Here is a 26750-nt window from a genome sequence, read left to right as displayed (position 1 = left end):
CAGTTTGTTCCTGTTTCTTTAACTTACTATAAAGTTAAAGTTTAAAATATAACTTTTGTCCAACAGAGATCCAGAGGGACAATCAAGGGAGAGAGGACACTCTACTAAGATCAAAAGGCAATGCATGAGTCCCTCAGGGAAGGCATAGCAAACTTGGTTCATTGTTTTAAGTACAGGGATATAAAAGTGGTCAGGGTAGAAGTGATGTTGTGATTCGGGCAAAGTCATCATGCCCAAGAAATGGCTTCCAATGACAGATTCAGGACTTGTGGGATCAAGAAGGTGGCCTGAAATCAACTTTGTCTCAGTTTGATGCTGCTTTGCAACAGACAGGTCCTCCCAGGCTCAGCTGGCACTCATTGTGGTTTTGACTGGCAAAGAAAATATTTGTTTTATGAAATTTGGTGTTTCTCTACCATACACTCCTGTTTTTCATTTAATAGGAGCAATGCTGCTTAGGGTTTAGAGGCTGTATAACCAAGGCTGAAGATGATGTACAGACTAGTTCTGCTTTCATTTCCATTCAGGAAATCCAGTCTGCTGCTGCTGCCCCAACTAATATTTTTAAGATCACCTGCTCTCCTAAAGAGGAACACACTGTGGATTTATCTCTGAAATATTTCCCTGCATTTTCTTCTTTTGTCTATTCTATCTATACCTGATTGTTCTTCACTCATGTTACAATATAATTTGATATAGAGGAATAATCTGTTACTAACTTGATGAGATTACAGAATATATTTAATATTTAATTTAATTTATTGAACTTGTATTTCCACCTGACTCCCAATGACTCAATTCTAAATGTTGATCCATTATCACTACGTAAGAACATAATGCCGTATAATATTTCTGCAGCATGAGACAAATATCATGACTTACGTATCAGCAATGAGATACAAGTATGAAAATGTGGGGTTTATACCTGATATCATCATGACATGACATTTTTGTCATCAGAGGTAGCTGCAGATGTCCATTTTGTTCCCATGGTGAGTGTTCACATTTTTAAGTACTAGAAATTCATCCTCCTGGGAGGAAGAATAGAGCAACCTCTACAGTACCTTCCATTAGCACAAAGGAAAGGAGCAATTTATTTCTGTCTCATTTGGCAGGAGGGTAAAAAAAAAGATTCCAGGTTCAGGATATCCAGAGAAGGTATGGGGTCTTGTTAAGTCAAACCAAAAAGCCTTGCAAATAACCCTTGGTCTTTGGGTTAAAAGATTGTTTCTTGAGGTGTAGTCCAATGACCTCTGGGGATTTCCCAATACTTTCTTAAGGGTTTACAAAAATCATTCATTTTTATCCTTTTTGAAAATATATCTTTGTTTTAAATAAAAGGACTACAATAGGACTTAAAGAGTAATAAAACAAGCAGAGTGTTGTTGATGTACCCTTTAATATGTATATCCTGTGCTATTGTTAAATAAAACTTCAACTGTTAAAAATTATAGTTTCCAATTTAAAAAAAAAAGCTGTCCCTTTTAGATAGAGCTAGTCCAGGACTTACAACCATTTGTTCAATGACCATCTGAAGTGACAACAGCCCTGAAAAAGTTATTTATGACTGGCCCTCATGATTACCACCACTGCTACATCCCAGGGTCACGCAATCCCATTTGTGACCTTCCCAGGAGACTTCCAATAGGCAAAATCAACGGGGCACATCAGACTCATTTAACCAATGTGACAAAAAGGTTGTAAAATTCACCACTCACTTAATGACCACATTGCTTAGCTATGCAGGATCCATTCTCAATTGTGATCAAAATTTGAGGATTGCTGTACAATTACCATTAGTCCCATATTCTGCCCATTTAGCTTGAACAGAAGACTGAATAGACTTGTCTAGAATTGCACAGTAAATCTGTTAATTAATTGGCTAGTTCACTGAGTGGCAGAAAAGTATCCCACACATTGACCATGACTTGATATTTATATTCAGTTCAGAGAAGATATTTTAGAACTTTTAAAAATAGTTTAATGGAATAAGAAAGACACTACTGAAAGAAAAATTAATATAAACTATAAGTTTAGTCTTCTCCAAGACACAGTGGTAGTGCAAGTTTGTTTAACCTACTTCAGAGGTGGGTTGCTCCCGGTTCAGCCCGGTTCAGTTGAACCGATAGTGGTGGCAGCGGTGGGAGGCTCCGCCCACCTGCCCGGATGCTTCTGTGCATACAGAAGTAGTAAACCGGTTAGCAAACCACCACTGACCTACTTGAATATTTATAAATACTTTCAAGAGGATTTACAGTGTAGAACTGCAATGAAGAGTCCATTGATTTAAATTAGAATCAGTTATTAAGTTATCAGTGCTTCCAATTCTAATTAATAGACGATTCACAAGGTTATCTATCCTCATGAGACTTAAGCAACTTCAATGAAGGGATCAGTGGTGGAGACTTCAATGTTTTCTCAAGCTTTCTTTTAAACATTGTAAAATTATAGCTGTTCACCAAAGAAGCTTTTTATTAGTACACCTCTAGATAGATTAGCTAAAGTTAATGTTTGTTTGAGATAGAAACATTCACAATACTTGACATAGCAAAAACCGTGTGTGATCCAAAAGGAAAGGATATATGTAAAAGACTCATAAAGACATACTATACCAAAGATATTTACTGGAATGAAAACCCTTTTATATTTTGTCTTAGTACTTTAGCAGCAGAAGGATCACTGAAGAAATACAGAACATTTCAGAGTAGTTAACTGATAAATCATGGGGATTGAAGGTTACAATTAGCTGCTTCTTTTTGTCTTCCCTAAATCTTCCACCCAAGTTTCATTACATTATCCCAGGTTCTTGTATTGTAAGGAATCAAATACTATCTGTTTTCTTTGTGTGATGTGTAAGTTTATACAATTCTATCACATTCTCCTTCATGTTTTTCTTAAACTATGAAGCTCCATTGCAATTTTCTTGTAGAAGAGTCACTTTCAGTTTGGCTGCCTTCACTCATATTTCCCTCTATAGATTGTCCTGTAGGATTATACCATATTAACCCCCTTTTTAAATGAGAGCCAACTTTAAGAGCCAACTTTAAGCATTCAGTACTTCTTGGAATCAGACACCTACAGTTTTAATGTGCATTGGCCCCACGTTGTCTGTGATCTCATCAGGCATCTGAACATTTTTTTCAAATAATAAACAAAACAAAACAAAGGCTAGATAACTTAGTCCCCAAAGGGAACACTTTCTCTGACAAGGATAAGGAATAAAAAAGTGGATTTTTATTTATCAAATTCTAAATTTAATTGGCTAATGCATTTATATTTCATGCCTCATTTAAAACCATGCTTTGTAATTTGATTTTTCAGAAGCTATATATTTTAAAGTACTGTATTTTTTTAAAAGAAATATGATGCCCAGTCTCAAGTTTCTGAACTTTATGCAACAGTTTATTGGCCTGCAATAGTAGACCAATAAAAAGGCAGTCCAGTTGCCTCATTTAGCACCATTGAAATTCAGTTTACTGCAAAAGAACACAATAGGTTCCACATCTGAGGCACTAAAGTGTATTTAAAAAGGGAAAACCTTCTCCATTTTCTTCAGTGTTAGATGGAAGATTGGCAGGATGTTTAATGCTGCAAAGAAGTCATAACAAGACTAGAAGGGAATGTGTGGAATAGGGTAGAAGTTATTCGGTACAGGTGAATATTCAAAAGAATCTAATACTGCTTTTTTCAAACCGTGAAAGAGCTGTGGTGGCACAGTGCTGACTGGCTCAAGATTGACTCAGTCTTTCATCCATCTGAGGTCAGTAAAATGAGAGCCCAGATTGTTGGGGCAATATACTGACTCTGTAAATAGCTTATAGAAGGCTGTACGCCAGTGGTGGGTTCCGGATCCTGTTGGAACGGGCCCGGCGTTGCCCACATGGACGCGCGCAGTGCACACATGCGTTGTAGCTGCCAATGACGCTTCTGTAAGCCTCCCCAACGCTCCAGCTGCTCGGCGGAGCGTCGCGCAGGTGCCATATCACATGCGTGGAAGCACCAAAAGCTTTAAAATACGGTAAGAAGCTCGGGCGGGTGGGTGGGCCCTCCGGAGCACCATACTGGAACGGTATCCAGTGCTCTGGGCAGGCTCAGGTATGCCCATCCAGGGGAGTACCGCCTGCAACCCACCACTGCTGTATGCCATTGTGAAGTGGTATACAATAAGTGCTATTGCTAAATGCTAAACCTCCTTCCTCCAGAGAGGCATTCAATGAATCCAACCATTCCACACACATCCTTCCACCTAAAAGAGCCTGGTGGGATAGAGCTAACACATCCCTGGGTAGGCATCACTGTATAAACATGAACCTGGGCATGTCCCAGTTACATTCATGTAGTCATATGTTATCAGTGCTCTAGATACATTTCCATCTGTTTCATTTCCCAAAGCTAAAGAATAAACCAAGGAGCCTTTGCAGTTGGAAAGCATTCTTGGAGGAGCAACCTGGTTGAAAGATCTCTTCATCTCCTTATGCCAGAGGCCATCTAGGTTCCAAGTTAAGCAACCTGCATGATCATGAGGGAAATTCCCCAAATGTATCCAATTAATCTGTCAGATATCTAATGAAACACTCTAGAAATAACTAGTGAATGAATAAATCATGATGCAGCCTCTGTCCTTAGAAGGAATAGATGTCTCTAGAGTTACCTAGTATTAGTTCAAATCTTAAATATAACCATATTCAAACTCTGCATTTTAAGTTTCCTAAGATGGTATATACTGTATTCTGATTTCAATAAATGCAACATTGGCTGAATTTCGTGACCATTAATTAAATGCTATACCTTTGATAAACTATTATTTTTCATTCAAATACTATATAATACAAGTCCCAATGCCAGTAAAGAAGTTGTGAAATCTAAATAGCAGTAAAAGTAAACTTATCAAGTGAGAGCCAGTTAAGTGTAATAGTTAAGGCAAAAGACTACAAATGGGGAGACCATGAGTTCTAACCCCACTTTAGGCACAAGGTCAGCTGTGCCATTTTGGATTAATCACTTTTCCTCAGCCTTCAGGTTTGCAATGGCAAATCATTTCTGAAAAACTTGCCAAGAAAACTGAAGGGAGTCCCCAAGAATCAAACAAAATTGACCAAATTGAAAGTCAATATTTCCTAATTTGGTTCTAATACCATTAACAAACTGAAACGAAGAATACAGTCCTATTTTCAAGAATACCTGGATATTTATCAGCATGCCTCTGGTATAAAACTGCCTGAAATAAGATAGAATACAAATATCAAAATAATCAACTGCCATTCTAGATAAAATAAATTGACAGACATTGATCAAGTGAGGCACAGTAGTCCATAAAAATTGTAATTTATTTCCATTTCCATAGATTTATATCTCTACATGTGTTGTGTATGCCATTTGTTACCTAAAAGAATCAATACATGGGGAATAATTTTTTCAGTGCTAGATACTTGTCCCATTTCTTCTAGCTTGTAATTCTCTTTAGATTTCACATCAAATATAAAATGTTTTTCTTATCTTGAGAGACACCTTTATTTCTCGAGTTTCTAGTTAAAACAGGATAAATAAAAAGTTTTAAGAGCTCCATGGAGGTTCAAGCCCAGCATCAGGAGTCAGCATTGCGGGTCAGCCATCAAGATCCCCAGCATCCCAGAAGGGCCATGACAATCTCACTCACCACTGGTGACATAGTTTACTCTATTACCAGTCCACCCACTGATTGGCAAGCAGCAGAATTAGCTGCTGCAGCTCCTGCTGCTTCCTCAGCATCTTCTTCTTTGGGATGGCATTGTGAAAATTAGATTTGCAATTACCCATAAAGAAAAGGTTGTTCACCTCCATTACTTGCCAATGTTTTCATCCATTGACTCTGTGAATGAAATCTTGAAGAGCAATAATAATGATAACAGATGTGAGCAGGAGCCTCTGAAAGGTTGTGCTTGTTTTGCTTTTACACTGTCTGAGCATGTGTGAATGGACAGTGATTCATACCTCTCTTCAGTTATGGTGGGCAATCTGAGGATGCCTCTTTTTTATACCCTTCAGAACTATATTACACTTGTGCCAATAGTTGTAGATTCCTTGGAAGCAATCCCAAAACATCTGGAGCATCACTTGAACACCATTGGCTTTGACAAAATCACTATCAGTCACTTGCAAAATGCAGTTTTTCTTGGAATAGATTATATACTACAACAATACCTTTAATGCCAGCAAATAAGAGGGTCATGGCCCCATCAGAGCCCAGTTTGGAGGAGGAGGAATTGGAACTGCGGTTGTCCAACAGGGAAGACATGCTAGGGGCTGAGGATGATGCTGCCATTGGGGGAGGTGGTTGACCTGATGGAGATCTGCCTGTGACTTGTGGTTGTTGCTGTTTACCTTGCCTCACTTGGAAGATTGGTCTTCATCTTTTGTTTGGACCTAGCCCTGCTCTTGTGGACTACAGTTAACAGTTTCTTCCTTCTTGTACCTTTGGAACTGCTTCTTGCTTGTTTCTTCACTGTGCCTTTGGAACTGCTTCTTGCTTGGGACCTGTTTCTTGTCCTGAGGACTGCTCTTGCCTTGTGGATTGGACTTGTAGGCCCTGGACCTTGTCCTGTGAGCGTGTTCCTACTCTGTGGGATTTCTTTGTATTACTGGGCTGTATTTGGGAGACTGAGGGAGACTATGCTGATACAATAAGACACTCTAGGTTCTTTGGAAGAATTCAATGCATAAGAAGTAAAAGTTAAAGGCAGGTGTGACTTCCTATTGTCATGAACAGAGAATAATATAAGCCTTGCAATTCTGCAGAAAAGCAGAAACAGTCTTCAGAAAACCAGGAGAACCAGCTATTTTTACTTCCTTTCCTTTAAAAACTCAAGAGTGCAGAGAAAGGAAGGGGGGCAATGGAATGGAGTGACTGAGGGATCAATCATCTAATCACAGAGAACTGGATATCAGGAGCTGTTCAATTACAATTACAGTGCAATTTAGTGAAAGGATAAGTCGCTAGAAAAGGATGCTAATTTCTTTTTTCTTCCCCAGCTTCCCTTTTGTTCTACCAAAATAAAATAAGATAACTGAAGAGCTTAGCAACTGCAATTGAGCAGATTGGGGGGGGGGGCACTTCTGCAATACCTGAATTTTTCATAAACAGGGATGATAAACAATGCTTTGCATACCAGCATCTCTGCATATCAGACAAATTCACGCTGCAGCAATCACATTTCCTTGATTGATTCCAGCTTTTGGTTAGAATGGAATGACTTTCCTTTGCTCATCCTCTATAGATCCATTTATTGGAAGGAAACGTCTGTGCATAAAACATATAATCAGCTTTCAAAATGCTATTCTCCATTCTGAATGTGAATTGTATTCTTCTGGTTCTCAAACCTGTGATTACCCTAGTGCTACAGTTTCCTTTTTTAGACAAATTGTTATTGGTTTGCATTGAAACTAAATTTTAAAAGCTTCATTGTAGTTTAAAGACAGCTTCTCCTTGGCTAATAAGTGGTTATTTTTGTTAAATATCTTGGCCTTAGTACATATCACTTAGAATAAGCAGATAAAGCTTTCTTTAGCATTAGATGCAACGCTAAGTAGTCAATTTTACTTTCACTTAAAAAGTAAAGAACCAATATTCAAGGGCTTATTGTACTTATATATATTGACACCTTAGCTCAAAACAATTTTACAGTAACATTAATGGGCACTTATTTATTTTGGAGTGTAGATGATCTTTTAGCAAATTTAAATGATAATGTTTTATTTTGTTTTGCTAATCAGTAGATCTACCCTCTGATTTGTAGCAATAAAATCCAGTCATTGCTCCACTGCCAACCAGTGGTCAATGCAATTTCAAGAGAGCATTGATGATTCAAACTTATTGGCAGATCTTAAACAATTCTGCTGGTATTTAATAACTCCTGCAGCATTTTTGTTGAAAATTAATAGGTTAGGCCCCAGAAAGTAGTAACATATTTTAAGATGGCTAAGATTCAAGATTATGGTACAACACAGCTACAAGGAACCAGAAGGAATTATCCAATATAAACTCAAGAACATTCAAAAATTACTAAAGGAAGATGTAATGCTTTCTCTGCCCGATCATTCTCTAGCAAAATGCAATACTTAAAAATCTGTGTATAAAAACCTAAACTCAAACTAAACCACACATTTCCAAGTGTAATAATTTCTGATGTAGACTTGGAAACCATGTAATGGGTTATTCTGAAAGCTTCAAGCATTCATTAAAAGAGCTATTGCCAAAGGGAAAATTATGTACCAAACCACGGTTTCAAAAATCTTTAAAAACACTCTTAGATTATTGTCCAAATTATGGAAAACACTGCACATCTCTTGAAAGCTTTTCGTCCGTCCTATTGTTTAATGATGCAGGTCTCTCAAAAACCTTCTTCCAAAGCTTTGCAAGGCTATGCAATTTACTTAAAATATAATAATTGTATCATATGATTTTAACTGTGAATGTTGACATCTCAGAAAAAAACAGAGGTAGTTTTAGTCATTTAATAAGCTGTCCCAAGATTGGGTTACCTGTTTGAAATGGATATGCTAGCAGTCTTCCATACTTTACCAGGAGAAGGATAGTGGAGAAGTGAGGAGGGCAGCAGAGGGAAAAGGTATCCCGCGCGGGTGCTCTGATGGTATAGAAACATGTGTTGTGTGATTGATACCCTCAATTTCATCATGATAACCAACAATATTATCAGCAGCAAGTAGCAGAGGACACCACATGTCTGCCAGAATGATAGCTAACGCTGCAGTAAACGCCCTGAAAAAAATCAGGTGTGTGTGCTTATAATACTCTTGGATATAGCTGATTTCTAACCTGGTAGGATTGCTATTATACAATAATATACAATAGTAGAGTTGGAAGGGACCTTGGAGGTCTTCTAATCCAACCCCCTGCCTAGGCAGGAAACCCTATACCATTTCAGACAGATGGCTATCCAACATCTTCTTAAAGACTTCCAGTGTTGGGGCATTCACAACTTCTGGAGGCTAGCTGTTCCACTGATTAATTGTTCTAACTGTCAGGAAATTTCTCCTCAGTTCTAAGTTGCTTCTCTCCTTGATTAGTTTCCACCCATTGCTTCTTGTTCTACCCTCAGGTGCCTTGGAGAATAGTTTGACTCCCTCTTCTTTGTGGCAACCCCTGAGATATTGGAACACTGCTATCATGTCTCCCCTAGTTCTTCTTTCTCTTAAGCTAAACATACCCAGTTCCTGCAACGGTTCTTCATATGTTTTAGTCTCCAGTCCCCTAATCATCTTTGTTGCTCTTCTCTGCACTCTTTCTAGAGTCTCCACATCTTTTCTACATCGTGGTGACCAAAACTTAATGCAGTATTCCAAGTGTGGCCTTACCAAGGCATTATAAAGTGGTATTAACACTTCACGTGATCTTGATTCTTCACGTGATTATGATTATAGCAGCCTTGGCACAATTGTATCTTCCTCTTCAGAAATTGTATCTTCCTCTTGAGAAAGGAAACATTATATGCATTTTCATAGACCTGTTCAGAACCTGCAAGAAATTGTGACATTGTGACCTTGAGAGCTAACCTACTGCTGAATGTGCTTTCAGCTTCCCTATGACCCTTAAATAAAAGATATAGGTATAAGTAGAAATATGAGAAAGGATATTTCCTTGCAGCTCCCACTTGATCTCCCCCCCCCCCCTGAATTTTTTTCCCCTGGGAAAAAAATTCTTCCCATAATTTGCTGAGAATAGTTTGCACCATTTTCAGATAGAAAGAAACGTACAGTGCTATATATACTCTAAAATTATAAACTACTCTGAATATTATGGTACGCTGTCCCACTTTTGGTGAGATAGATGGCTATATAAATTGGATTCGTAAACAAATAAAATAAAATATTGGTACAATTGATTAAAACAAAAACAAATACAGGCCTAATTGCATGTATGAGACTATTCTCTATTATGTACCCTTACTACTAATTGGAGAGGTCAGTTCTCAGCTATGACATGTTTGTATAATAGCATAGGTGTGAATATAATATTTACTATTATAGACACACAGACACACGTACATGTGTATGTGTGTGTGTGTGTGCGCGCGTGCATACATACGTGTGTGTGTGTCTGTGTGTGTGTGTATACATGCACATACACATACTATTAGTAGTAGTTTACTTCTATTAATTAAAAAAACATAATAATGTGCAATTATATACCTTTGGTGTCTTTTCTGAATTTTTTTTAAAAATATCCCATTCCAATAAAAAGGATTCTGAGCAACACACCAAAGTTTAATAACATGATTCATAGGAAAACATTTGCATTAATTTCAACTTGCAGCTGGTGCCTTAAATACCTGTTGGAGGAAAAATAGTAATACCAGTTGCCTGAGAAAGCTAGTGATTTTATATATCATTATGTAATTGCTGTCACCTTAGTAGTAAGAATTTCTAGTGTCTTGTCTTGATTTGATAATTTTCTCTTGTAAAATAGTAAAAAGACCATCCACTTACAGAAATTGGAATCCAATACCTGCATGATGTTTTGGGCTGGCAGAACTCCAAATATTTGTTTTATGAGAAGAAAAGTTAATTTATTTTAAGTCAAAAGCTTGGCAGAGTTAGGGAAATACTTGCAATAGTGAGAAAAAGACTAATGTAAAAATGCTGCCTGGTAAGCTACTCAGCACTACAAAATTCACCTGGGTGCAAAAAAGCAAGTTAAAATATAAACTAGTTGTATTAGCTGTTAAATTAACTAGATCTTTTCCAAACAGCTTCAAGAAAATTTAAGCATGAGATAAAAAGGTTAAGGTAGGGAAGAATACAGGTAGTCCTTGATTCACCACCAAATTAAGCCCAAAATTTATGTTGCTAAGTGAGAAATTTGTTAGTTTTGCCCTATTTTACGAGTTTTTTTAGCCACAGTTGTTAAGTGAATCATTGCACTTGTTAAGTTAGCACACAGTTGTTAAGTGAATCTGGCTTCCCCATTGACTTTGCTTGTCAGAAGGTTGCAAAAGGAGATCACATGACCAGACGAGACTGCATCCATCATAAATGTGAGTCAGTTGTCAAGCATCCAAATTCATTTTAATGAATTGTTTTAAATCTAGGACTTATCTGTATATGAAACCTGTATTCTTATAACTAGAAATTAATAACTGAAGTAAAATAGCTGTGCAAGAGATAATGGCAGAAACTATTCTTTATCAATTTCTATAGTAAAGGAACTCATTTTCTCAAAGAAAATCTCCTAAATGCAATGCAATACAAAACAGTGTTATAGATGATACTTCTGGATGTAATGAAAATACCTTTCTTGATTTTTTTTATAATTAAAAGCACAGATTCCCATATATGAGAGCTATCTACATTGTAAGCTGTTTCCTTCTCTTAAGAACTAGCACTGGCAAGTAATTCTTTTATCACCCACATTTTGGTTCGTAATGCCTCAGATAGCATGCTGTGAGTTACACAGGGGCCTGTTTCCTACTTCCTACTTAACCAGCAGCTGCCTGGGAAACCATAGACCTCAGAACAGAATGGGGATAAACAGGTGCATTGTAAGAGTGTAACACTTCCTCTGTGAAGTTTTATTCCCATCTTACTCTTTCCAACTCTTGTCCTTTATTTATGGATCAAAAAGTGGACGTACATGGAAATTGAACTGAAAAGCATGCAAGGTAAGTTGGTTTTTGGGAACATTCAGAGCAGATGAACATGAACCTAAGGCTGGAAGAAAACAGAACTCAGAATTCACAGTGCAAGCGCATGATGCACCAATCTATGGACAACTCCCTTGGCATCCATGAAGCATTCTGGCCCATCTCACTGAATTCCCCCCCCCCCTTTTATTCGTTTTTTTTCTTTTAAAGAACACTGCCAAATTGCAAAACAGAATGCTAGTCCTTACAATTACCTTTATTTCCAAGAATATTTCTAGGTTGAAAATTTAAAAAAAGCAGCTGGCTGTGTTCCAGGACTTTACTTGGATGTGTACCATTGGCCTAGAATTTGGGCAAAGATAAGTTGGTGTGATCAGACTATTCTGAGGCAGAAGAATGAAGTAAGCAGCAGACGAGCTTTCTTTCTTCCTTTATATTATAAAGCTCACCTGAATGCAATGACACACACACACACACACACACATAGACATATTATGTTAAATAAGTCAGTTGTCTTTGGAATCAAAGTTAATCATGCTTTTGCCATGGCTAGCCACAATGATGCAAAAATAAAGCTTGGATTCTAACATAATGCAAGGTCTTCCCTTTTGTACTTACGTCGCTCTGCCACATATAACTTTATATGGGGAAATGTGATATCACAGTGTACAATTGGTCTCTACCCTCCTAGGTATGATAGCTTTAAGTTCAACTTAAATTTCAATGGGAGTGACATTTAACTAATTTAGCATAAATCCTTTGCTCCAACTAATCTTTACTTTTCACCTGGTGAAGACATAATCTAAATCACTGGTCTCCTTCTGAATTATGGAAAATATTATTTGCACCTAAGAATCATGAATTAAGGGCTATAAATTAAATCTGTGAAAAGATTTATTGGAAAGTGAATTGCTTTACTATTCAGTTTGCAGCTTGCTCCCTTTGCTTGGCCATTTGGGCACCAAAATAGTAATGAAAAAAAAAACTGGTTGGACCAGGTTTAATAAATATTATGGAACCTATAAGTACAAAATTGGTTAAGGGAAAACTAGTGCTTAATTTCTCAGATTAATCATAAAAACTTTGGAAGAATCAAATTAGTTATTTGTAAATGAATCACATTTAAATTGTAGATATACAAACTTCTGTGTATTCAAGTGAAATTTTGTTTGTTAATAGTCTAATTTTATTCTGAATTTTAATTTCTTGTACTTCAAATAGCAGCTTTAATACCTGGCTTCTTTAATTGCAGAAATAAAAAAAAAACGGGTTCTACTTCAGCTTTGTTTTAAGTCTATGGTGAATGGTTAGATAAAACATGCATTCTAGCACAGAAAAGTTGCTGGGTCACCACTAAATCCAGAACTTTAATATTGCTATTAATAGTCATAAGTAAACTTGTAAGTTTCATTATCATTTAATTCGTTCTACAGCCCAAATGTCCTATTGGCATAAAGACTATGAAGAACTGGTTTGTTAAAAATGAATATTTATGGTATTTTATACTGTATATATAAATGCAAAATATTTACACTTGTAAAATGGCTGACATAAGAATCTATGAAATGTCTTAGCTGAGACAAATTAAAAAAAGAATTCAAAGCATGATGCTTTAATTTTTTTTTTAAAGTTACTAATTCAGAGATTATATCCTTAGTTAAGTCCCTGGTAGTATTTGACTTAAAATGCATATATAAATTGGATTCACATAGACCATTATGATCTTTTTTATAGGAATCAGGGACCTGCAATCCAGGAAATCTATCGACCACATATAGACTGATTGTCCATGCACACTTAACATTTTATCTATTTTGGCAAAACCCCTTCTTTCTTTTTAAATACAATTCTAATACTGGGGGTATATTAAAAGCATATTTTGCCATACTGAACTGCTGGTGTTCCGGTGAAAAGGAAAGAACTATTCACAACCCTATAAATGGATGGCGATTCAAGTGTATGAATTACGCCTTGATTTTCAAATATACAAACATATAATCGTTATACCTTGCATCTTGTTTTTAATCAAAGGAATCCATTTGTTTAGCTATCTACATAATTTGCCTTTTCAGAATTCTAGGCTGGAGGATAAAATGCAAAATGGCAGAAAACTCTGAAATCGCAATGCAGTGCGGATCTCTGCACAAGAGCAGTTACATTATCTTGTGTAGCACGTGCATCGTTGCCAAGGCAACCAGTATCCTTCACCCAGCTCTATTATTATGGCTATTAGAAGCTTTAAGGCTTTCGGTGTCCACACCATCACCCTGAGCTGGTTTTTGCTAATAACCCTTAAGTTCAGATGACAGGAACATTCTAAAAATGTTGGTGAGAAATCTTATTTTTGAAATATTTTACAGAAATAAAGGGAATCTTTTACGCCAATGGCAGTCTTGTAAACTAACATCAGCTAGAAAGAAGCAATTTATGTAACCATTAATCCAAAGAAATGTAATGATGATTTACCACAGATTTTCAGGTTTCTGCAAAGAATAATCATTCAAATAGGATATTGAACAGGGCAGCCATATTTGCTTCATAATTATCTTAAGGGCAAAATCTCATTGCGTATCTATTGCAGTGAAAAATTAATTAGCCACCAGTCTAGTCATCAAATGATGAATGCATTCATAAAATTATAGGTTTTAAATGACAGTTCCTACCTTGTAATGCTTTCTCTGAAATTTTGAAAGTTCATGCTGCTATTATGAAAATGGAAGTCATTACAATTCTCTCTGAGTATGCCTTACATAATGGCATAAAACTCTTGATATTTGGGGGAAACATTATTGACTAATAAGTGCCCATTTCCTTCTGATACGTCTAGGCATTTATATATGACAGCAGTAAAAGAGCCTCATTTTTAAGTTTTTAGAATATAGAGTTCCTTTTAATTACCACCCAATGGGTTTTTAGCCAAAACAAGAAGTTCAATTTATTATTTCCTGTTTTCAAGCACCCATGATAAATTATCTATTTATTTCTGAGCTACATCTATCCTAACATTTGAAGGATATTCAGTGTTAGGGGAGACCCAAATAATGGATGTTTTTGTTCTAAATGTATTAGCTTAGGCTTCCATATATAACAGCTGCTGTCCTGAACATGACTTGTGGAAGAACACATAGCAGAGTTGGACAGGTCTACTTTTCAAACTTACTTTTCAAAGAAAAAAAATCTCTTAGTCAATTGTAGAAGTTTTAAACACAGAGTGACCTAGGGCATACTACATTTAATCTAATCCTGTTCTGTGTGTAGGTCAATTTAATTCTAAATGGATTTTAAGAATCTCTCCAAGACTGAGTCATTGTTAGAAATGATCATGCATAATAAACATTGGCTGAGTTGGTCTTTTGCAAAGGAGTGAACCAACTGCTGAGGTTAGTCTTCAACAAGTTGAAGAGTTTCCACCCAAATAGTCAGAAGCACTCAAGGGGTATATTTCACAAATGGAGCATTCCTAAAGCTTAGGAATGGGTTTAAAAATGAGTGGAGGTTTAATAAGTGCCAACTGCTTTATCCTCCTAAAACATTTGCCTGACCATTCTGTAAATCCTTAGGGAAGCAATTAGGAAGTAATACTGCCTCTAACTAACTCTTCAAATTTTACTATAAGAAAAACTTCAGTAACTATGTAGCATTCTAATCTTACATGAGAATTTGATAAAGCCTGATAATAAGACAGGAAACAATATAGTTTTAAGATATTGAACTATGACTTGGATCACCCAAATTCAAGTCAACCCATACCTACTGAAAGGACAATCATTGTCTATCAGCCCAACTTACCCTATACTGTTGTAGCAGTATAAGATAGCAGGAGGAAGTGTTATATACACTACCTTCACTTCAGGGAGAAAAGACAGGATACAAACCTAACAATAAGTAAGAGTTGTAGGTCTTCAGCTCCCAGATGGATTTTATGTAAAATATAGCCTTTCTTGTCTCAACTTTACAACCACTGTTGTAAGCAAGAAATTAAACAAAATGCATAGTATACCAAGTTTACTAAAATAATTCAGTCAAAATAAATATAATGCAAAGCATGTGACAAAAATCCTTTTATATATAGAGTATAATATATAGAGTATAAACTATAAACTATACCAGTTTTCATATTTCAACTCAAAAATGTGAAGTGTGTCATTTATATGACTATAAGAATGGCCCAAGAAATGTTGGTCAAATAATCATGATACATTATATGTAAAGCTATCCAGATTACTTTGGTTTATAAGACAAAACTTGCAAAAGACCTTTTTCTATGACTAGAATCAAAAACATAATAAAATAACCCAACCATTAGTTGCCTTACTATGATATCCAATTTTGCTGCCTGAAAAATCCACCTATCTAATGAATGGCATTGTAGAAGCCTCTATATTAATGGAACAATTCCTCCCCCTCCCCCCTTCTCCATATGATACTGAGGTTGAGCTTGATTCTTTGAAAATATGACTTCTACTTCATTTTTCACTTTATAGCTTCACCATTTTTTAAAATTATTGTCACTTAAGAGGTTTTTTTTCCTGGGCTTCAATCAACATTAAGAATGGGGTTCATGAATGTCTCAATTTTTTTTGAAAGCTTTAATATGAAAAATTTAGTTATGTAAACATGTACTTCTTCTTCATATACCCTTTTCATTTTGTCACAGATCACTGCTGAATGGGGATCTGATTAAGACTCATGAAGAAACTGGAAACATCTCCATTTCTTTATCTTTACTATTTAGTTAACCAGACTAAATGGACAGTTATACAAAAAGGAGCCACTGTTAATTACAAAACACCAATTCATCTGGCTGAACAAAATACTGAGACCTCACCATTTTGTTCACACATACGTACATACATATATTTACATACATTTATATTTCGCTTCTAAATTTAGAAGCTAAGTGATAGTTAAATGACATAGTTAAGTTAGTAAATATAGGTAATAGTTGTACTCTATTTTATGTAGTTTTATTTTACTTCCATCTTAGAAATTGGAGTAATAGCAAAGATGTTTAGGCATTCATGAGGCATTATGTAAAAGAAATGGTGGGGATAAAGTGATACAAGATGAGGTCATAAGATCCCCCCCCCATTTTTTAAATAAACGTAATCTTTCATATGAAGTTTATTCATATGATTTTGTTTATAGTGTCCGGGGCAAAAGTTTTTGTCCAAAATGTGAACATTATCCAATAAAGCATTTTGACCCTTCCTTGGAAACTTTTATTTTCTGTTTTTTTTGGGGGGGGAGGGGGGAGGAGGGGAGATTAAGAAGAAAAAAATGAGTGAAATTTTGATCTTCCATTCCTGGAACTATAAATTCCAACATTATAATTACACTTATATTTATCCTTTTTAAGTTAAGTTTAAGTTTTATTAGATTTATAGACCGCCCCCTCTCCCCGAAGGGACTTTGACATATGGAAAAGAGATAAACTCAGCAGTATAGCTAAATTAGGCAAGGTTGCCCAGTGAAGGAGTGCTATACACTGTCAGGGAACACATCTCCCACAAAGCTTTTATAAAATCCTCTTTAACACACCATTGAACATTTTGTATGGAACAAAGGAACACAGATAAACAATGGGAATGCAACAATTAATTTGTGATTAATCTGGAGAGAAAAGTCTCTGACTTATGAAAATATGCAATATATGAATTTTGCGATCTGGTATTTCAAATACCTCAAACTTTATTAGCTATAAGGTTAAACATATTTATACATATTTCACCTGATAGCAGAGTCTTTTAAAGAATTCCCAGGATCATTGAAAAGTATTGATATCATAATTTATCATTGGTTATTAAATATTATGCTTTAAAAGTCATTCCATTTCATATGCAATATTCACATGGAGCTCTTTAACAATAATTTAACTTAATAGTTTCCAAAACAATCAAGAGACTCAGGGGAAGGAAACATTAAGGAATATCCCATTGGTCATTATAAATGTATTATTGCTGAGTAACCAATATTTTATTTTCCATATCAGATGATACTTAATGAAACAAGATAAAGACATTAGTAATAACATAGTATTAAATTATATGGACCAGTAAAGTTTTACTTCTGAAAAACACTAGAAGCTTGTTTGTAAAATAATAATAAAAGTAATTACAATTAAATGCAATGGACTGACGAAGTGAAATCACTGCCTGCTTCTTGTATCCTAAACTATTTTTTCTATTAGTCATTACTCTTAGTAGGGATGTTATAGTTAACTTGGTTTCACAAATTAGCAATACTATGTTTGTGTGGTTTTTTTTAACATAACATAGACATAAATAAATGTTTATGTTTAGGGCCACAGGGCTATGATCATGAATCACTAGGAAATATGTTTGATTTGCAGGAGATTTTACTTTGTATATTTGAAGGCAATGTTATTGAATGAGATATAAACCCCTGCCACATAATTTTGCACTTTAAAATATACTATTACTCCAATTTCTAAGATGGAAGTAAAATATGTAAAATACAGAGTATGTAGAGTACTTTTCATTCATCTTTTTTTCCTAGAAAAAGATTATTTCTTGAGAAAAGGAATTTTAAACTCCATATTTTCATTTATTACTGAATGACCTTTTGGCTCACTTCAAACTTTATTATGTTTAGCTATATCTTGGGCAAAGGAATGCATCTCTTTTAACAGTCCTTCAACAAAATGTATTTGAATGAACTAAATGAACTGAATGAACCAGCTCAAAAATCTACTGTACTTTCTTTGAATAGCATTGAAAACATAATGGAAGAGAGCTCGTAGATTGAATTTTTAAAATCATCTTATATGTTTAGCAGCAATCAAAGCATTCATTTTTATAAAAGTATAAATCTGAAAAATAATTAGAAAGTAACAGCTTTTTAAATTTGAATTAGGGGATTCAAATGTGGTTAATGACAATCATCTGAAGAGTCCAAAAATAACAACATTGTACTATTGTATCATCTTAAATTGTTACAGAGAAAAAAAATCTACAATTGGAATTGTTTTAGAGAAGAATAAACAATTATTTCTATTCAGTACCATGAAAGTAGGCTTCTTGTTGCGCAACTGGTATTCCACTTCCTTTCTTCCTTACTACATCTCACCAAATAATTCCAGCTCTGCTCCAGAGATTGCTTAAATCTCCCAGAACTGATTTTGGCAAAAACAGGGGATGCAAAGATATAATTGCAATTGATATAATTAGATAAAAGCTAATTTGCTTTCATAGCCAAAGCTAACCTTAACTATTTTATCTTTATAATAGGTGGTCTTCTTAATAATGAAATTTGTATAACACATAATTAACTATATGTACAAGGAGTATTGTAGATATTTGCATATTCCCCACTGCCTCATGAGATTTATAATACAAATAAACACAACAATCAAATCAACATAAAGATGTTTATTCCATTTTATACTCCACAGGAGCATAATTTTTTTTTAAAAAAATCTCCTTTTCTGAGATTGTCTCATATTAGAATACAAATAAAAATGCTTTTTATGGGTCCAATGATAAAATGGGTTGTAACAATTAACAACAAAATATAAACAATACACATGTTAAGCAGAATAGGAAGCAGACTTTGAAATATTTTAATTGGAGAAAATTAATTAAATTACATTGGGACCATCAGTCATTGGGAAATTAATTCAGTTACCACACCAAGTCACACTGATTATGAATCCCCTCCCCTCCCATGTAAGAGGTTTTTTAAAACGTAAGGAAGTGGGGATGAAGAGGAGGGGGAAGAGAAGACTACAATCTTCTCATTTCTTCTAATGGATGCTCTTGGTAAATGTCAGAGGGGTCTATTCACAACTGAAAAATCTGGGGAGATCTTAAATTGTCTCAAATCTAAATAGAGCAGTGGTTCTCAATCTGTGGGTTGGGACCCCTTTGGGGGTGAAACGATCCTAACCTAAGACCATAGGAAAACACATATTTTCGATGGTCTTAGAAACCGAGACACCAATTTTATGGTTGGGGGTCACCACAACATGAGGAACTGTATTAAAGAGTCGCGGCATTAGGAAAGTTGAGAACCACTGAAATAGAGTATCCTGCACATTTCCCCTAGATAAAATAAAAACAGAGAGGTCAGCTGCATTCTATGTGATAAGATGTGTATATTGATAAATTTTAGAAATTCATAACAAACATGAATTTTAAGTTCATGGGTTTAGTATTTCTAACATTAAATGATGCTATTGACAGCACTTGATCTTTCTAATGCATGATTTATGCTATAAATTATATAACAATGTTATGGATGAACCTGTCAAATTGAGCATTACAACACCACTTATTAATAGTGGTAATTTAAATCCTTATCCAAAATAATGGACCATTTAAATCCTTATATTAAATATAAACGCTTGAGTTAGGAAAATAGAACTGAATTTATCACATTCTCATAAGCAAGGCAATTCTAAGTCTCATTGTGATTTTACTTATGTAGCAGTTAATTATTTTAAAATATGAATATTTTATTTGTACGGATGTTTCAAAAACACTTTAAAATTCTAATTTGTACTTGATTTTGTTCAACAGAAAAACAATATCTCAAAATGAAAAATACTATTTGGTTTAATAAATTCTGACATAGAAAACATGAATCCAAAATTTAGCTGATCTATTAATTTTATTTTGTAATGCTATTTTGACATTAAGCCTTCAAAACTAACATAAAATCAGATACAATTTCCTTGCCTTTATAACACTATGCAAGAGCTTAAGTATTTTTTTTAAAAAGAAATTAAGGAAGTCTGAAAATTTTCCTTTTAGATTTCAATACCATTGTGTTGGCTAAAAATATTCTTGTAAATATAAAAGAAAATGCACGTCCTTCTTAGAGTATTTGTAAAGGTACCCTTTACAATTAACTTTGGCTGCCATCTACAGAATATCATATTGGCACAAAACATCGTTATTTCATTGTTTGTTTTTAGCAATGACCTTTACTTTTGAATGCTGCCCCAATTACATCTTTTATTATCATTTGCCAAGCAAAAATCTCCTGTTCAGATGGATGAATTAACCATCATTCTAATCAGAATTATTCTTCTCCTAATAAATGCTATGGCAATTTCTTTAACAAAAATACTATGTCAATGAAATATGGTGACATCATTGGTGTTTTCCTGAAAAGCATGAATTTACCCCACAATTAAAATCCAGATTTCCATCTTGCATTTTCATAATATGTAGACAGTAAAAAAATGACACTACTGATAGAATTTTGTAACTGAGTTAAAAGCCCAGGAAAATTGTGAAATAAGTTTCTAATTACATATTAGTTTGGTCTTAAATAATTGTGCTTTATACCATATTATTTGATCTATATACTTGCTTTAGGAATTTTTTGAATATATGAGCTTAATACATCAATCTGACAGAGTTTACATTTACTGTCAGGTGTGAAATAATGTATGGGTTAAAGCTATTCAGTGTTTTTCTTCTTAGATAATAGTAGCAAATTACAATTTGAGCAGTTTTCTAAATGCTTTATTCTGTTTTATGTTTACATCAAGGAAGAATATGTTAATATTGATTTCAATAACTTCATTCAAGATGAGATTCTTCAAACTGGGGAAATTTGTTTAAAGTAAAAGGATGAATTGATAAACAATGTGATTTAAAGAACAATATATTATTTGAATTATTTACCTACGTTAATTGTGAAATCCAGTCTTTTTATCTTATAGCCCATAAACAATAGCGATACCAAATCTATGTAACTGTAAGTTTATAAATGTTTATTCAAAAGTAAGTTCTTTCAGTTCCATTTAAGACATTCTCAATTGCAAGCATGTGCAGAATTTCAGATTTAAATTTCAAAAATCAAAGTCTTACCAATGTATTTAAGTCCAAAAATCATAAATCATCATCTCACATATTCTGTGTTTTTAAAATATGTAGATCAAATGCAACTATTTTAAAACATGACATACAAACTAAATTATTGTACCATTGTGCAAAATACATTGCTGTAAAATTATTATTTTTCAGTCTGTTCTGAAATGCAGAACTGTTTTGTCATATAGTTTCTTTGCACTGCTGTCATCCTGCTTCTATATAAAAACCTTACTCCAACCATGGTCCAGATAAATTGGATGAACTCAGATAAATTGGAAGTAACATGCTGAAGAAGATGTTTATGGTCTTCGTGTTATGTCATTTCTTTAGTATAGAGACATCCTATTTGTTGTTGCTGCTTGTGGGAGGAGCCCTGTAGCTCCATCCTCTCATATATACCATTTTTCATCCCAACTGAAAAATTGGCATTTATAATCATGTTTAATTGCACTTGTATTGCACTTTTCTTGATCATTTTTATGAAGTTCAAGAGCAAACTGCTGTGAAATATGCAAAATTACATTTAAAAATAATGGGCCGAAGCAAACTGGAGAAACATTTCCAGTAAATAACAAGCTTTCTAATAGAGTTTGATCTCTCTAAAAAGATGAAAGGAAGCAACACAAATTTATTTGTCATGAGTTAGTCATCTCCCCTTTTCTGCTCCAGAACAGAATGCATGGATGGGTACCATGTTTAAGTAACCTGATATTTCACATTATACCACTATACTACTGTTATCTCAATATGACAATGTATTTAATTGTAGATAATTGACAATTTAAATGAAACTACACTCATAATTAGAGGTTAATTTGGTTATTTGATGTTTAAAGGTTATTTCATATACTTTTCTCAAATAACATATCAGGAGAACAATAAACAATCTCTTCCTGTATGTTTACTTTTTCAGTGATTTCTCAGAATTTTAATCCTATACACCAGGCATTCTTTCCAAGCAAAAACAATTTTATAGTAATAGGGGCATGTACTTCAGAACATTTGATAAATTAAATGGACAAATAGTGTAAGTTCATCTTCAAAATTAGTAATTCGTTACTTTTGTGATCAAACAATGTGCAGTAGGAAGAAAACAGTAGGAAAAGGTTGTGTTCTGAATAAATTTATTATTAAGATGTACTTTATTCTTTCTTTCTGAACTTAGAAAGATGCATGGTCCATCTCCAATTCTAGTAGATACCTTATGAAAGTTTGTTATAACATTGCAAATATTTGTTTGCATTGTACATTTAAGTTAAAACACAAATTGGTTAACAGTTTGAAGCAAGAATAGTTCCCGCAATTCGTTTTGCCTATAATGAAATCCACTAAAGTAAAAGTAAACAAAAGAATTACTCACAAAATGTCTATATGAGTATACATTCATTTACATATGAACAATGTTCCAGAAAGAAATCTAATAAAGAGCTATTGATGTGATCCATTTAGAGATAAATATGTTGATATCCTGTAAATTTAATGGGGAAAACGTATGCATTCTTACATCATAACTACCGGTATCAGCAGATTTTTAAAGTATTTTTTTAAAAAAATCTGGGTTAATACTTGTCTTGATCATTTTATAACATCCTATAAAATAAGCCTCAACTATATTTCACTTGACTCTTGAAACAGTAATTCTAGGGTATATTTGCCCTAAAGTGATTGATTTGCACAGGGAAAAACAACTGTCATTCTTTATCTGGATATAAATTGCATAGATTATATGCCCGCAATCTATTCCTGTCCTCATTTTCTTTAAAGTTCACTCATTTCTGTTCTTGATATTTAAATATATTCCAATGCAGCACAAGACAGTAAATGAGCAGAAATTATGGCTCTGAAATACATCATGAGCTAGTTATAAATGCATTATCAAGGTCCCCCCCCCCACCAATTCAAAATAGATGTGGATTTGAAATATCTTCATTTTTTTGCAGGTGTAAATTTTAAGGTGTTTAATAAAATTTATATACTCTTATGTTAATCACCATGGATAAAAGATGATAATGTGCTAAAATGCCATAAATAAAAGTCTACACGTCCCATTTATACTAATTTATTTGTAGGTATTGTATTGTTTTATCCACTGACAGCACACTTTTAGTTTAATGTACAAGTACCTCACACTGATTTTAATAGAGCTTATTCTTAGGGAAGATTCCGAGCACACTTTTTGCTATAGAAATGAGAATATGTGTATTAATTTTAATAATATATTAGACTTTATCAAACATTGTTAAGAGGGAAGGCATGTTCAGTATATAATATCACATTTAAGTAATCAAAGTATTTGAAATCCTTATGTATGTGCATTCAATTCTATTTAAAAATATATTATTTTGGATCACTGATGACTGTTAACTATACTAAATGAAAAAAAAGCATTCGCTATTATTATAATTTCAGAATTACCATGTTTAATATTAAAATCCCTGACATCCCATTTAAGAGAAAATGTTTAAAATCGCCTCATGGATCCTTTCATTTTCACTGACTTCTTCATCCCAAACAATATATATAAATAAATATATAGTAATGGAATGGAAAGCTGTCTAATTATCAGACAGCTTTATGATGATTAATTAGGTCATTAAATTATCTTTAACATATCATTTCACATAAATATAATGTATACGTTAAGATTATATTAATGCTTCTTTATCTGATGAGAATACTTGCGTTCAGAAAATGGAATAATTGGAACCTAAATAGAATCTTTTAAAACAGTTTAATTTACATACAATGTTATTCTATGCTTACAACAAAGTAAGTCCCATTGAGTTCAATTACATTTAATCCCAAGTAAGAGCAATTTCTACGAAAATAAAAGGGGGAGTCTTGTATTTAGTATATTAATTTTGCTGGCAAAAGGCATCATGTGTATTTGGTTAAATATTATTTCTGCAACTCACTGATCCACAGAAAAATTAAGGTTAGGTTACATGGTGAAAGTTCATGGATAGAATTCTACCTTTAAATGAAGTGGGGAGAATGAATCTGCTGGTTTGGGAGCAAAAGCTTGTTCAATAACTTTCATTACCAAAGCAATTTCCAAGCATTATGTCATTGTTGATACCACTGTGTGTAAGGCAACATGACAGAGTGTAAATGGAAAGAAAATAGAAGCAGGCAGCAATCAACATAAAGAAAAGGCAAATCTTTGTGTACAACAGGGTTTTCTCTCAATAATGCCTCCAGTTTCCCTATGGCAAACAATCCTTCTTAATGCAACAACAGCAGCCAAAGCAAAATCACAGTCCAAAATATTAGCTTCTATGAACTAAAGAAGTGTCACCAGAAACAGTATTTTTTTAAAAAATGTCTCCGCTCTTTTTCAAATCACTTTTTTTCCATTTTGTTTACAAAAATCTTATATGCATCAATGTCGTTTATCCTGTTAACGTTCACTTCTTAATCTTTGCCTCCTAGACGTAATTAAATAGCCTCCTAGTAGTTAAGTAACCTTCATGCAAACCAATGGCTAGCTTATTTGCAGAAACCTTAGCCGAAATTTGTTATATTCTAACAAATTCAAGGAAAATCTGTGCTGTAGAGCAAGTAACACGAAATCCTGATTTTCAGGATTTAATATCAGATATTGTTGCCGGCATAACCTTTGCACATCAAATCAGGGTACTTAATGCCTTGCAGAACAGGTAGATTCCACAGGTAGAAATTACTGCGACATAGATTAATGGGATCCCTGCGTGATAGCCGGGCACTTGTTTCTTTTTTAGCAACAGTGTTGTTAACAGCGGCATCTCTGCCATTTTTTTTTACCTGTCCATCTTTCCAAGGTTCGAGATGCCCCGGGGATGTGAATACACAACCTTCAACCAATGGTCGTTTTCCTCTCCCAAAACCATGCCTCTTTCCTTTCCCTTCCCTTCCCGCGCGCACACTCACTCTCTCTCTCTCTCTCACACACACACAAGCACGCACGCAGGCACACACACACACAGATACAAACACACGCGCAGACAGCCCGCTGAAAAACTGGCCAGCACAGCGATTGTATGTATGGTTAAAAAAACCAAAGGGAAAAAAAAACAAGGGGCTTGGTGTGCAAGTCTCATGCAAAGAGAAGAAGGGGGCAATTGCGAGGAAGAGGGCTAGGACAGAAGGGCTCTTCCTGCAATCGAAAGAGTGAAATAAGGAATATCAACACCACAAAAGCAGCGGATGATGGATTTCAGATTCGGCTCTTGAGAAATTGCCTTTCTGTTCCCCTGAGATCCTACATGGGTCAACTTTCAATGCCTCGGCGACTCTTTCGGCGTCCTGCCCTCTCCCCCTTCCCCTTCTGTCCCCTCCCCCCCACAAAGCCTGGGGGATGCTCCCGGGGATGCTCAGCGCTCCCTGTCCCGTCTCCAGCTCTCCTCCGCCTCGTTCCCTGCAAAAAACGCGCCCCCTGGCTCCTCCGAACCACTTTCCTAGAGCACCTTCCTCTTTCCCCCACCGCTCTCTCTTCTCACCCTTTGGGCTCCAGCGCCCGACCTACCTGCCGGAATCGAGAGGACGCGCTCGCTGCCTCCAAACGCGCTTGGTCCCGGCCAGCCCGCGCCGCCGTTCCCCGCGCGCGTTATGAATGTTCATTTAAAGCTCGGCGCCCGCTGCTCAGTGGCTGCTCTGCTGTTAGCCTCCCGGCTCCGCTTCCTTCTCCCTCAGCCTCGACACAAAGGCGCTCGGGAGCCCGCGTGGAGGAGCCCAGAGCTGCAGCCCCGCCCCCCGCCGGCTGAGACCCACACCTGCCCGGTGGCTCCGCGCCCCACTCCGCCTCTTCCGAAGCAGCCAATGTCCTCCCACAGCCAGGGACTGGACCGCGCGTGACGTTCAACACCTAGTGGGGAATAAAACGGGGGAGTCAATACCGCCACTTTTATTTTAGAAGGGAAGCAGAAGACCGGTGAGGAGGAACCCAAACCTTCAACCGCTCTCCCTTTCCCTTCCTCTGCAAAGGGGGGGGGGGGAGACACAACAGGGAGGAGATACTCGCCAGGCAAAAAGCTTCCAGATGTTTCCCACCTACTCCCCAGAGCATCTCCTCGTCTGAGCTTTGCCACTTCAGCCGAAAGGCAGGAAAACCCAACCCCCTAGGACTGCAGAAGAGGGGCTGGCCATGACCTAACCATAGGGCTGGCTACGTGATATGGTGTTCCTTCAGAAGAGCGTGGATGACAGAACTGTTTGGGCTCTGTCCTGCCCTTCTCTTGGCAACTCTGCCCCTTTTCCTATGGCCCATCCAAGCCCAAGCTCTTTCCACTCT

General features: G+C 35.5%; 1 protein-coding gene across 1 annotated transcript in view; it reads right to left on the bottom strand.

Moving 5' to 3' along the window:
* SLC6A1 (solute carrier family 6 member 1) overlaps positions 1-26132 on the bottom strand; it is a 64532-nt gene extending 38400 nt beyond the window's left edge. The window contains exon 1 of the mRNA XM_081934905.1: positions 25986-26132. The gene's annotated coding sequence lies outside the window, so the exon portion shown is untranslated. The remainder of the gene's footprint in view (positions 1-25985) is intronic.
* Between the last annotated feature and the right edge of the window lie 618 nt (positions 26133-26750).

Source organism: Natrix helvetica, assembly GCF_964273705.1.
Source record: "Natrix helvetica genome assembly, chromosome: 1".
Lineage (NCBI taxonomy): Eukaryota > Metazoa > Chordata > Lepidosauria > Squamata > Natricidae > Natrix > Natrix helvetica.
This window is presented reverse-complemented; position numbering and strand designations above follow the sequence as displayed.